General features: G+C 34.6%; 2 long non-coding RNA genes across 3 annotated transcripts; one reads left to right on the top strand and one right to left on the bottom strand.

The window, feature by feature from the left end:
* The first annotated feature begins 887 nt into the window (after positions 1-887).
* Positions 888-7,622, top strand: LOC126927166 (uncharacterized). 2 transcript variants are annotated; one of them, XR_007715234.1, is made up of 6 exons: positions 888-1,077; positions 1,414-1,554; positions 1,771-2,128; positions 6,823-6,908; positions 7,077-7,173; positions 7,290-7,622. It is a non-coding gene; the product is annotated as an uncharacterized LOC126927166 (long non-coding RNA). The 2 variants fall into 2 exon arrangements; XR_007715233.1 differs by having other exon boundaries at positions 1,233-1,554.
* LOC126927186 (uncharacterized) lies at positions 7,291-8,777 on the bottom strand. The gene is made up of 2 exons (XR_007715267.1): positions 7,619-8,777; positions 7,291-7,508 (listed from the first exon to the last, which is right to left on the bottom strand). It is a non-coding gene; the product is annotated as an uncharacterized LOC126927186 (long non-coding RNA).
* Positions 8,778-11,824: the final 3,047 nt, after the last annotated feature.

Here is an 11,824-nt window from a genome sequence, read left to right as displayed (position 1 = left end):
CTTCAACTGGCTCTTTCTTTATTGATATTATTGGCGATGCTTTTCCATTAGATAGCTTTGATTTTGCCTCGTTAACACTAGCGTCTCCTACCTTTTCCTTATCTGCCTTCGGAAGGAAAATGTCTGCATCTATTTTATTAAGAATTCTATCATGCCAGGTTTTTGAACCTAGTAATGGAATAATTAGAGGTTCATCCTTTTTTTCTTCCTCACTGAAATAAAAAAATTGTTTTCAAATATATATATTCCGCTATTGGTGATTTTTATAGGTTAGGTTGAGGTTATATGTTTCTTGATTATAAATTTTACTTTTTGAACTCACCCTATTACTTTAATACCTTTCTCATCAAGGCATTCAATGTAATCAACTTTCTTTTTTTCTTGTGGAATAGCATTTTTTCTTAATAGATTTCTTAATAGATTTTGCAAAACCGAAGGAAATCTTCTTTCCTTCTTCTGCCATTTGTTTGTTATTTTAACACTGACTTATAGATCAATACACATGTATATACTAGACATAAAGATTGATGTCACTTGAAACTATGTACATGAATCTAATATCTTATTATACTTTATTAATCTACTCACAATTACTTGCACATTACTAAAATTTCATTCCGACAATATATCAAGCGCCTGAATAAGTGACATTAAAGTAAACATATATGAGAGAGGAAATAAGAAGAACTGACGCCTATGGTTTTCTATGTTACAGAGCTAGTGCTGCACCATACGGCCAAATGCCGAAAGTGGCTAGGATATCCCAGAGAGAGTAGTGCTGCACCATGCAGTCAAATGCCGAAGGTGGCTTATGCTAGTATATACCTGTCTATACGTTTCAATCAGAAAATCCATATTATGTGTTCATGTGCAAGTTCACATTTCCTTAGGAGCTGTATTTTGATAAATTTAAGCTTCTAATGGAGCATTTTAAACGTATAGAGTATACTATGAAGTAGAGTGCGGATCATTTTATATTCATAGAAAATTTGAATGTATGGAAATGTACAAAATGCTCATGATATGCAAAAATATGCAAAATATTCAAAGTAAACCAATCATCAAAAAGTTTAAAAGGTGAAACAAATTTCTTTAATAACACCTAGATTAATTTTTATTTGTTAACGATCTACATTCTACTACGCTTTTAATTCTACCCTAGTTTATGCACCATAGCGCATGACAGCGCTATTATGTCCTTTACAATTTATTCAAGATCATTCTATTTTCAGATCAGACTCTCTATTTTTCTTTTTGCATCCTGCAAATTACCGTATAGAGATGTAAAACGAAAGCTATTGCTCGTTAAAATTTGACGTACTTTTGTTTTCATGAAAATATACATATGTTGAATTAAATAAACTAAACTATTGATAATCACATTGAAAGTATATATATTTATATATAACTTAGATTTCACAGATTATTTCGATATTGAAGTACTTCTTATGTATTAACGAAGAAGATAAAACATACTAATACAAGCATAATTCAACTGAGCGATTATGATAATGTTAATGCGCATCTCCGAACGTGCAGAGGATAAATGAGCAGGTAAGTTGCTCCCATCACTCTCTCCTTTGTTTCATGCAACTGTAACTCTTAGAATGTAATGTATAAATGTATATAACTATCCTTAATCGCATTGACGAAATGATGATAGACACAATTACTTGTTTGTCAGTTGAAGATCTTTTCTTTCCTCTTACTACATATTTATGTACTCTTAACTTGTCTTTTTAGCAATACTATCGCTCGTTTGTTCTACAGTTTTCAGAATTCTACCTTTTAGCGTTCTACACACGATCGGAGCGTAAATGTGCCCGTAGTCTGCCTGTTCCTATAAGCTACTTTAAACGATCATCTTTGATTGTGTTGGCTCGTAGATCATAGAGGAAGCCATTTACCTATCTTTCGGAACAAGAACTACAGTTAAAAACAGCGACCAATTGAGAACAGTAGTTAAGTCCGCGAGTAGAGGGGTGAGCGTGTTTTAGCGGCGACAACAGCACACGATGCAGATACGAAGCCGGGGTAAACCGGGAAGCCGTAGTTCACGGACCGTAGTAAGCGTGGTAACTCTAAACAGTCAACGACATTTGAAAGCCGGCCGCGCTCTGGAATTCAGGTAAATTTACCTCTTTTTCGTCTTAAATTTTCATTGACATTTCTCTGCTTATAGATTATTATACGGTTAGAAATGACATGTTTTTGGAGATATCGAGGAATGGTACTTTTAAGTAATTTTGATTTTCATCACTCATAAATTGAACCGAGGAAATTCCATCGATTTATTTACCGGCTGTTAAAAAGTTTTAATGAAATGGGACAAATGGTAATTAGTTGCGAAAATAAGGACAGTTGTGCCAGAGTTACAGTGTTTGCCTTTAATTTCAATTAACTGTACAGCCTGAACGTGGAGATTTTGTTCCTATGTAAATGATGAGATATACGACACACTGGACCGGTTTCTCGATAGTTAACGTCTAAATGGTTAAATTAGGGAATGCTTTAACAAAGTTGATTCAAACATTTGATGAAAAACCCATAATTTACCTTTCTTAGAAATAGTCTTATACTCTTATATATCTTTTATACATTTTTCTTATATATAGAAATCTAACATTTATCAAATATGTGACAATTTCTACTGCAATCAAACATCTTATTTACTCTACGTAATGAAGCTAAGTTTAATTAACTTTCCTCAGTATCTTACATCACCAGTCACGCTCTCGATCCCGCTAGCTAGGCAATAAATCATCAAAAGTCGAGTTACAATTACGTTCTTATCCTACTTCAGAACCCCTCACCTATCCGTTATCCAATTTCCTCTTCGAAATCCCATCGTGAAACCGACAATTAACTACTGTTCATTAGCATACGTACAGTTGACGGAATCGACATAATGAGACAGCGGAGTTAAATGTTAAAAAGTTTGCATATTTTATAATTTGAATGGCGTAAGGGAAAATAAGATGTTTGATTCGCCTAAGATCGTTTCATCCTGTATGGCACCAACATTTCATAAAATATTATATAATACAATTTGGAAAACAGGGTTGAGAATCATAGTGGTGTAAGTTAGGCCATTGCCAGTTTTCATCAAATAATCTTCTGTGTTTATTACCGTAAAAATAGATTACATCTGTTCAAACCGTGGAAACAGAAATGGTAGAGAATAAAGTTACGACTTAATCGGTTCTGAAACCAAAGGGAAGATATGTTTGAGAGTAAAAATGAATTCAAACATTCGGAATTACGACTTAAACCACTATGACATTGAATTTGTCGTATGAAACCTACGCGTTGGGGAACGTGTTGAGGATGTCCCGAAACGTAGTTACAAATTAAGACAGGTCCGCGAGGCTAACTGTAAAAGAGCGAGCGTAACTGTGCGGAGTCGATGTTAACGGAGAAGATCTTCCTGCCGAAGATTTGTTCCGCTATGTCTAGACGTTCTATCCTTTGTTTCCTCGTTGCATTTTTTTACCTTCATTTTATCGCCACGAACAATGTTGCTCGTCGTGCTCTTAACCGTGCAACAGTCGGACAAAAACCCGTTCTACCTCGTATATAGCGTTCTGTTCGACACGGTCCACGAACTTACGGACAGATTTTTCGCGATTAAAAGAACAAGATAAGACAATTTCACGGTGATCTTATTGTTGTATATGTATACGGAAGTCCCATGGTTGTCGAAGTTTGTGCAGTAATTCTTCTTTCTCTTTCTCTTTTAATTATCGCTTTTGCAGAAGAATGACCGTGGTGTAGAACATGATTGATGTTGATGGTGTAGTAATGGGCGGTGATGCTTCAAACGTATATAATACACTTGAGTTGTATCAAGCATGTTTTTACAACTTTGAGTCGGTTCTACGTGTTCTTATGTTATTGTAACGATTAAGTTACCATAAATATAGCAGTTTTCCCAATGGATCCACGCGTCGAGAGAAGCCATATCACGTAAAACATACATTTCCGTATAATGTTGTACAAATAACAGTCTAAGAAGAGTAGACACTCTTTATTACGATCATACATGTATATTGAAAATATAGCGATCGTTGCAACGTTATGAAAAATTATTGCAATGAAAAATTTTGACGGTGGATACGTATCGTTAGCAGATGATTCACAAGTTTCGAATCGTCTGACGGTACTGGTGCGTTGAACTTTCAGTGGTTGGGCGCGTACGCGTGTCGGGTCGAATTCTAGTTCGATTTCGCGGGAGGTTCGATTTCGCTATGGTAAATGTAGTCGAGTGAACAATCGCGCTACCGGATCTACGCGTAGTCCGGAACTCGGCGCATAATGCCGCGGAAACGGGCATTACAGGTCATTCAGAAGTTACGTCTCATAAATTAAAATACATAGAAGAATGGCAATTACATTCTCCTTTTTATTATTTATATTCTATTATTAGAACACGTATCATTTTTCAAAATTTTCCTTGCAATCTACAATTGTTTATGTTATCTTCCTATTGATCATCGACTTTGTCATTTGCATGTCTCATTTTCCTCGTGTTCGGCATTTCAATATCAGGGAACAAATTTGTATCTTCTACATGAAATCATCTCTTTAATTTCAGATAGACGAATATGCGGCTGCTTCTGTTCCAAATATCTCCGTTACTGTGTCTGTTGACGGAAATCGGCGCGGCTGGGATCGGTAAAGCATGGCAGATCCTGCCATACGCGACCGATTCCTGGAATCACCCATCATGGCCACGGCTCGACTCTTCCGCGTTCGAAGTTCGCAGCGTGAGCGGGGTTGGTCATCTCAATCCCTTGTTTAATTGTTGATTTTTTAAAATCTTTGTTTATTAATTCCAGGTTTTTTACATATTTTTTTTTTACATGATTTTTTTCCAGAATAAACGCTGAATTCTGATTGTAGGGTGGTACAGGCAAAAGTACCGATACGCGACGGTACGACATAGCCATGCATTATTACATTTTTTTTTTTTTTTTTTTTTTTTTTTTAAGATTATTATTGTAACTTAAATTTAAGCCGCTGTTACGCTGTGCTTATGTGCGATATTTTAATTTATGTCGTGAAAGCCTGGACGCAAAAACAGGACAGTTCGTTAGCGTAGGAGGGAACTTCTTCGTTAGACTGAACTCTGTTGATTGACTATTGAAAGCGCAAAGCGTAATAAGTTATAGTAATTCTTTTGCACGAGATTAAATAATTCAAGAGCGTTATTTTTTAGTATTGATTATTTATTTTAAACATTGAAATTTACAATAAACATTTAGAATTTACAACAGAATTTGGCTAATAATTCAGTTGTATGAGAAAAATTTCAAGACAATTATCGATACATAATCCGACATCGCATTTTCTGCATTCTCTTATTTTTCACACAAACAACACATTTTCTTCTCGATAATTAGATGCGACTGTCCTCGAAACAGGTAAACAATTATAACGAGACATTATTGGCATTTGCTTACTGCCGTTACTAAGGAATACATTCATATTTATCTCACATAAATGTAATAGTATTACTTCTACTTGATCGGAAAAATCGACAAACGCGTATATCTGTCCTTAGGCCATGCGGAATACTTGCAAAAAACGCATATATGTGTTCTGAGTCTACACCCATAGCTTTCGCCAGCGCATATACGCGCCCATACATGCGTTAATAAGATAAGAGGAAATAAAAGACAGATTATCGATAAAATACACTAACACATATGTAATACGTGGAGATATTACCACTCAGATTACACATATTATATATTATAAGGGAAGATGTATACCACGTATACATATATGTAGAACGAACATTTCAAACTTGTTTATAACGCGTGCGCACACATACATGCACGCACACGAACAATTTTTCGAACGATAATTATATTAATGATATATATTATGATAACCATTTATATTTTTTAAAATATGTTCTTATGGCATACATATTTATTCCACGCTTCATATCTATCCACATCCGTAACTGTAGGTGACATTGTTTTTTAACAATTTTGCTATTATTTCATAATTCTTTAATTCATATTTCAAAGTCGTAACAGATGTTTCTTTTTTTTCAAGTTTTTCCCACATTGGACTTATTTCTAGCAGCCATGCTTGCTTACAAAGCAATTTTATATCCGCGCAAGAATATTTTTCAGTAGATTTTATTATGTGGTTTACAATATCCATATTCTCTAATAACTGGTTGCTAAGGTATTATTTGAACATATCGAGTCGAGTAACTTCATTTGGTAATGATACGTATATTTTCTTTTCGAGGCATCTGCGTAAAGCTGCATCAATGTCCCTAATAATATATTTACAATAAATATTATTGTTCTGTTATATTAATAATAACGAAGGAATATTCCGAACAACACAATAATTAAGATTAAGATAATGAATAATTATGATATTAAGATATTTTCTACTTAGAAAACATTGAAATAGCGTGATATACATAGCAAGGGCAATTAGTTGCAGCCAAAAGAACTACATTAGAATTTTCGTTAGATACTAATCCATCCAATCTAGAAAGAAGTTCTGATCTGAATCTCTTTGAAGGTTCAGACAATGTACAGTTTACTCCTTTATTTGTGCCTATCCAGTCAATCTCGTCGATCAAAATAATTGTAGGCGAATAATTATAGGCAAGTTCAAATAAAACCTGTTCAATTTAACAAATGTATTTATTATTTATTAAATATTATATTCAAAATTCCTTAAATTCATTGTTTCATCACGAACGTAATATCATTTCGTTTTCCAAACAACTATTCTATTTATATATGATTATTATTATATATGATATATTCCAGAATCTCTTCTTCATAGACAAAGGAAATCAACTTACACGGATATACTTCTCGGAATCACCTCTCCATTTGCTCACCAATGAGCTGGCCGTTATGTTAAAAAAGGTACAGTGGCATTCTGTTGCGACTGCCTTCGCCAACATCGTCTTCCCTATTTCGTAATTGCTTGTATAGCAGAATACCTTTCCAGGGAGAAAATGGGCCTTTAAAAAAGATAAAGTACTTGAGGAGATACACAATGGCCTCCTTAATAGCAGATTTACATTCCTCTAGGCCTACGATGTTGTCCCAATATACATTTAATTTTGTCAGTATGATTTCCTGCGACAATACAAAGATGAAATGGCGCATAATCTCCGTATTAATTTCCGTAAATGTTATGTAATTCGTTATTTAAAGCTTTACTGAAATCAGTATTTACAATACGTATATTAATCGAAATTAACTTACGCATGAAATGTCTTCAATAATCTTCCATAATTCCAGATTGTCTATATAAAGCTTCTGAGCCTATTTTGATATCTTTGATTGCGTGGATTGTTCCATTAAGATGTTAAATAGCTCTCCTCTTCTGATGAAGATTCATCGCTTTCATTGGCGAAAATTGGTGTCAATGTCATTGCGAGATTAATATCATCCGTAGCGTCACCCGTCATCTTCTGTTGTACATTCCTCCCTTTCACAGACTCACTTCTCGTTTCTTTGCTAACAGATTTGACACGTTTTACTACTTCTTCGAAGATTGAATGATATTGTAATCGATACGTTGAATACGTTGAGAACGTTGAATAGTGTTAAATAATTTAAATTCTTACACTTTGTTCGCATTTGTCATTTCCCTCGTCTTTATTTCCTTTTCAGTTATTTTCTTGCACAATATAGGATATTTTTGGAATTTCATCTTGTAATAATAATTTTCATATTCTGTAAGAATAATTTCCAACTCGACGTTGTCGCAGACTCGATATTTCCGAGGTAGACGAGCTTCCCGGATTAATACATCGCTAATGTCTACATATCTAAAAAATATAATTTTTAATTCATTGAACAAATTTTATGCTATGAGTACACACTATACGATAATCATCAATTAACTGTTTTATTTCTCGGTAAGACAGACAAAAAGAATGTACTGTCTATTTATTATTATATAAATCCTCGGCGATAATTTTTTGCCTTCTGCTTTTTAATTTCTAATTTTTAAAGTTTGAATTTATATATATTTTCATTTATAACTAGTTAATCTACGTTATCGATTGAGTTATTCTATAACTACTGAGTTACCGATGTCGATTTTCAAATTTTGGTTCCTTCCCCTCTTTCCGCACTAATTTCTATTTCGATTGGTCACCGATACTATTCGAAAAAATTGCAACTAAGAAGATATCTAAATATATACACATAATATAAATATATAAACATAATTTTGTTATCTACTATCTTGATACGTGCAAAGATAAATCTTAATGATATATAATACAGCGTAAAAGGTTATAAATAATTAATTATTGACAATAATTATAAGAATTATCGAAAGAAAAAATCATAGATACTATGTGCGAGTGTAAAATATCGCAAAAAATGAACAACAATTGTGAAAAACGCAATATGGCAAATCAATGACAAAACACACTCATGACTGTCATGGAAGTTCCAAAGTCTAAAATCTAGAATATTCCTTACCTCTTTTCGCAAATTATGAGATATCTTATTTGTGGTACCTTGCAGCGATAAATCACCGTTTATTGTAATAGTTTTAAATGTGATAATGATATCCTTGTATTGACTATCGTTTCTCGATAGTTACGAGAATTTTCGTTTATTACTTTGAGACAATCCGTCACTTCCTTTCTCTTATAAAGTTTCCCTTCAACTCCGTTGAAAACTGAGCATCAAACAGGAGACGAACGATTTGTTGTCATGGCAATGTTAGTTCACACGTAAGCAGGGTGCGAATATAATGATGGAATAGTCGAATCCTGTCTACTGTATAGTAAGATGGATGCGACATGGAAATAGAAAGAGAAGGCTGTATATAAGCATTTTCTGTCCTTGTTTAATCAGGCATGCACACTAGTGGACACTGACGGCGCTTGTTTACCGTTGTTACACATTTCCGGTACAAGTACGCGGGCATTAGAGAAGGACGGAACGGTCTCTCTCTTTACCCCTATATCGCGTTTTTAGTTCGCTCACGCGCTCTGTACTTATATCTATTACATTTCCACCATAAGCAGCGGCCGTGCAGTGACTTACAAAAGTTTCGAACTCGCGGACGTTTAATCACGTTCCCTACTCCGAAGGGGTAAGTACAAAGTTGCTCGTCTCAGTACTCTTGTTAGAAGTTTTATCATCTTTTTCATTTCGTGGCTACAAGTTTTTCCAGGAAATTCTTATCGTTTTACAAGGGCTGTGGGACACAGTGACGTCAGCTATCGATCATATACGCGAATTTGTTGTAAATTAATTAGGAGCATATCTGGAGTTCTTTATCGTTGTCAGCTGTAAAATATTAGAATTTTTCATTTATAATTGTCATATTTTCGACTCTTCCGTTGCCAAGACCATCTTGAAAGATTTTTGGTATGTTCCATCACCCTTGTTAAAAGTGTGCCCATTGGTTAGATATATTGATTTTAAAAACCAATACGTATATCAAGTTTATTTTCTCACAGAAACAAAGAAATTCGTTTTATTAACGAATTTTCGATGTTTCTTCTCAATTTCCTTTAGTATCGAACGAAGAACATTATTTGATCAAACGTTTCATCGTTCAGATTGTATTTCGTTTAAAAAGATTGAAATTGATATTGAGATAAAATCAAAAAGTATCCGTTGTTCTCGAACATTCTAGTATTCCTTCGCCGCCCGGGAGAAAGACAGGTATGAAGAAAGAAGATATTTTTTTTATTAACTTTTTAATATTGATATTTCGACAAATATTGACGTGTGCATTGAGAAGATCCAGTGAAATTTTGAATAATATCGTTTTAATAATTTGTGAAACGAATTAGTTTGGTTTTTTCCATTTTTATTAGTTTCCGTCAATGCTGATTGACGCGCCACTCCAGTTTCCATTTCCGTTTCTCGAAATTTTCTACGTCCTTGGTCTTTGGGACTCTTTGCCCAGGTAACTGCATTGCTTCTGGGTACGTCTCACCGTTCGGGTCTCTCGAGCTTTCGGTGTCAGTTGTTACCGTTGAAGGAAGAGAAGCTGGTGACGGATATTATCGAATAAATCGTTTATTCTGGAAAAGTTCGAGTAAGTTCGTTCTGTTTGAATAAATCAAGACATAGATCAATTTTTATCGTATCATCGTGATTCGCCATGTCGTACGTTTGGTTTCGGGGTAACATATGTTTTTAATTTGGTACTTTTAATTTGAAATTTTACGTCTATGATCGTGACAGGAAGATACTTTCAGTGAATTATAAATATTTCAAATTATAAATTATAAATATTTGTTATAAATTACAATCATACTACGGGGAAAAGTGAAACATATGTTTTCTTGTGGAACATGTGATAGTAAATTATTCGAAGCATAATAATGCTTAATTAAACATCTATACGGTAACATTTACGGACGAATATTCGGGTAATATTATCGCGTCGCTCTAATCTGGCATTTAATGCTTTGATTGCGGTCTTTGAAATGGCATCGCAGATGCTGGTATAATATCACACGAAAAAGGAAGGACCAGTGGTTAATGTTGCAAGTGCACCAGTGCGTTGCAGCCATCGGGCGTGGCTTTGACGCCGGTGCCGCGGAGAGGCGCAGAACGTGTTCGATCGATCCGCGAACGCAGCCCGTGCTCATACTGCGACAGAGTTCGTTTCAGTTAGTCTCAGTCGCTGTTTGGCCGTCGATAGCGTATAGTCGCGCCGGCCGACGATTATTTTTTCTTTTTTTGTTTCTCGATAATTCTCTCGCAACACTCGTTCTATACGTACACCATCAGTTTATCGCGTGATCATTGTTACCGCTTCCCCTACTTTGTCACGTCCTTCAAAGAAGATTTTCCTTCAGTTTTTTGTTGTTTGGGGAAAATTCATCGCTCGGACACATGGATTTATCGACACGACGGTTTATCGAGGCATCAGCGTGATGTACTTTTCAAGTTTCATATTTTCTCTATGATACTTTCTAAGGAGAATTTAGAATTCAAACGATATCAATTTCCAGGAAATATAGGTCTTTATGAGACCATAGGTTAGGTTAGGACCATAGGATAGGTTTGAATTTAATTAACTCTCTTATAATTGGTATTTCAATTTTTTAATTCCTTAAATTTAGCTTTCTTTATGCTGTTAGATGATGTAGCGCGGGCATTTTATGATATATCGAATATATTCGTATATATTTTACTTTATACATTCGATAAATTTCCTTGGTTGGCCGGCCTGCAACCCACATACGGCACTTAATAAAAATTTGTTTCGTTAGAGGTCGGTGTTTGTTCGTCTTCGTCATAAAAATGTCATGACGTCATATCATATCACAAGGGTTCTTCTGAAAGCTAGATATTCAATAACAAGATTAATGGTTTTCGGTAGCTTGTAATGTCAAGCTTTGAACTGGCGGGATCGCCTTGCTGTCAAATCGCCATTCAGCAGCGACCATATTCTTTAACTACGTTCAAGACGTATATCACGCTACAGAAACCATCAAAGGAGGATAATTGCAAGTTAGTTGCCTCTTAGAAACGAGACAGTTGGTTGTTACTTGTTATCCGTAGTTGGTAGTTGTTCTCCTTAGTCGCCACATATTATAGAGACGACATTCATAGTCACCAGTTGCCTTCGCTAATAGTTTCTTGTTGTCTGTAGTTAGTTCTCGTCATCGCTATGTATTCCATCAATCACGTAAAATTTAACATATAGGATTTTATTCTTTTTTATTCTTTCTGTAGGAAGATTCTTTAAGTAATATGAATTTAAGTAACTATTTTATGATACAATAAAGAGGAAAAAAGATTATTTTACGTAACGTAATTTTTTAAAGAACTTCGAATTTAAA

The sequence above is a fragment of the Bombus affinis genome, unplaced genomic scaffold (genome assembly GCF_024516045.1).
Source record: "Bombus affinis isolate iyBomAffi1 unplaced genomic scaffold, iyBomAffi1.2 ctg00000078.1, whole genome shotgun sequence".
In the NCBI taxonomy this organism is placed as follows: domain Eukaryota; kingdom Metazoa; phylum Arthropoda; class Insecta; order Hymenoptera; family Apidae; genus Bombus; species Bombus affinis.
This window is presented reverse-complemented; position numbering and strand designations above follow the sequence as displayed.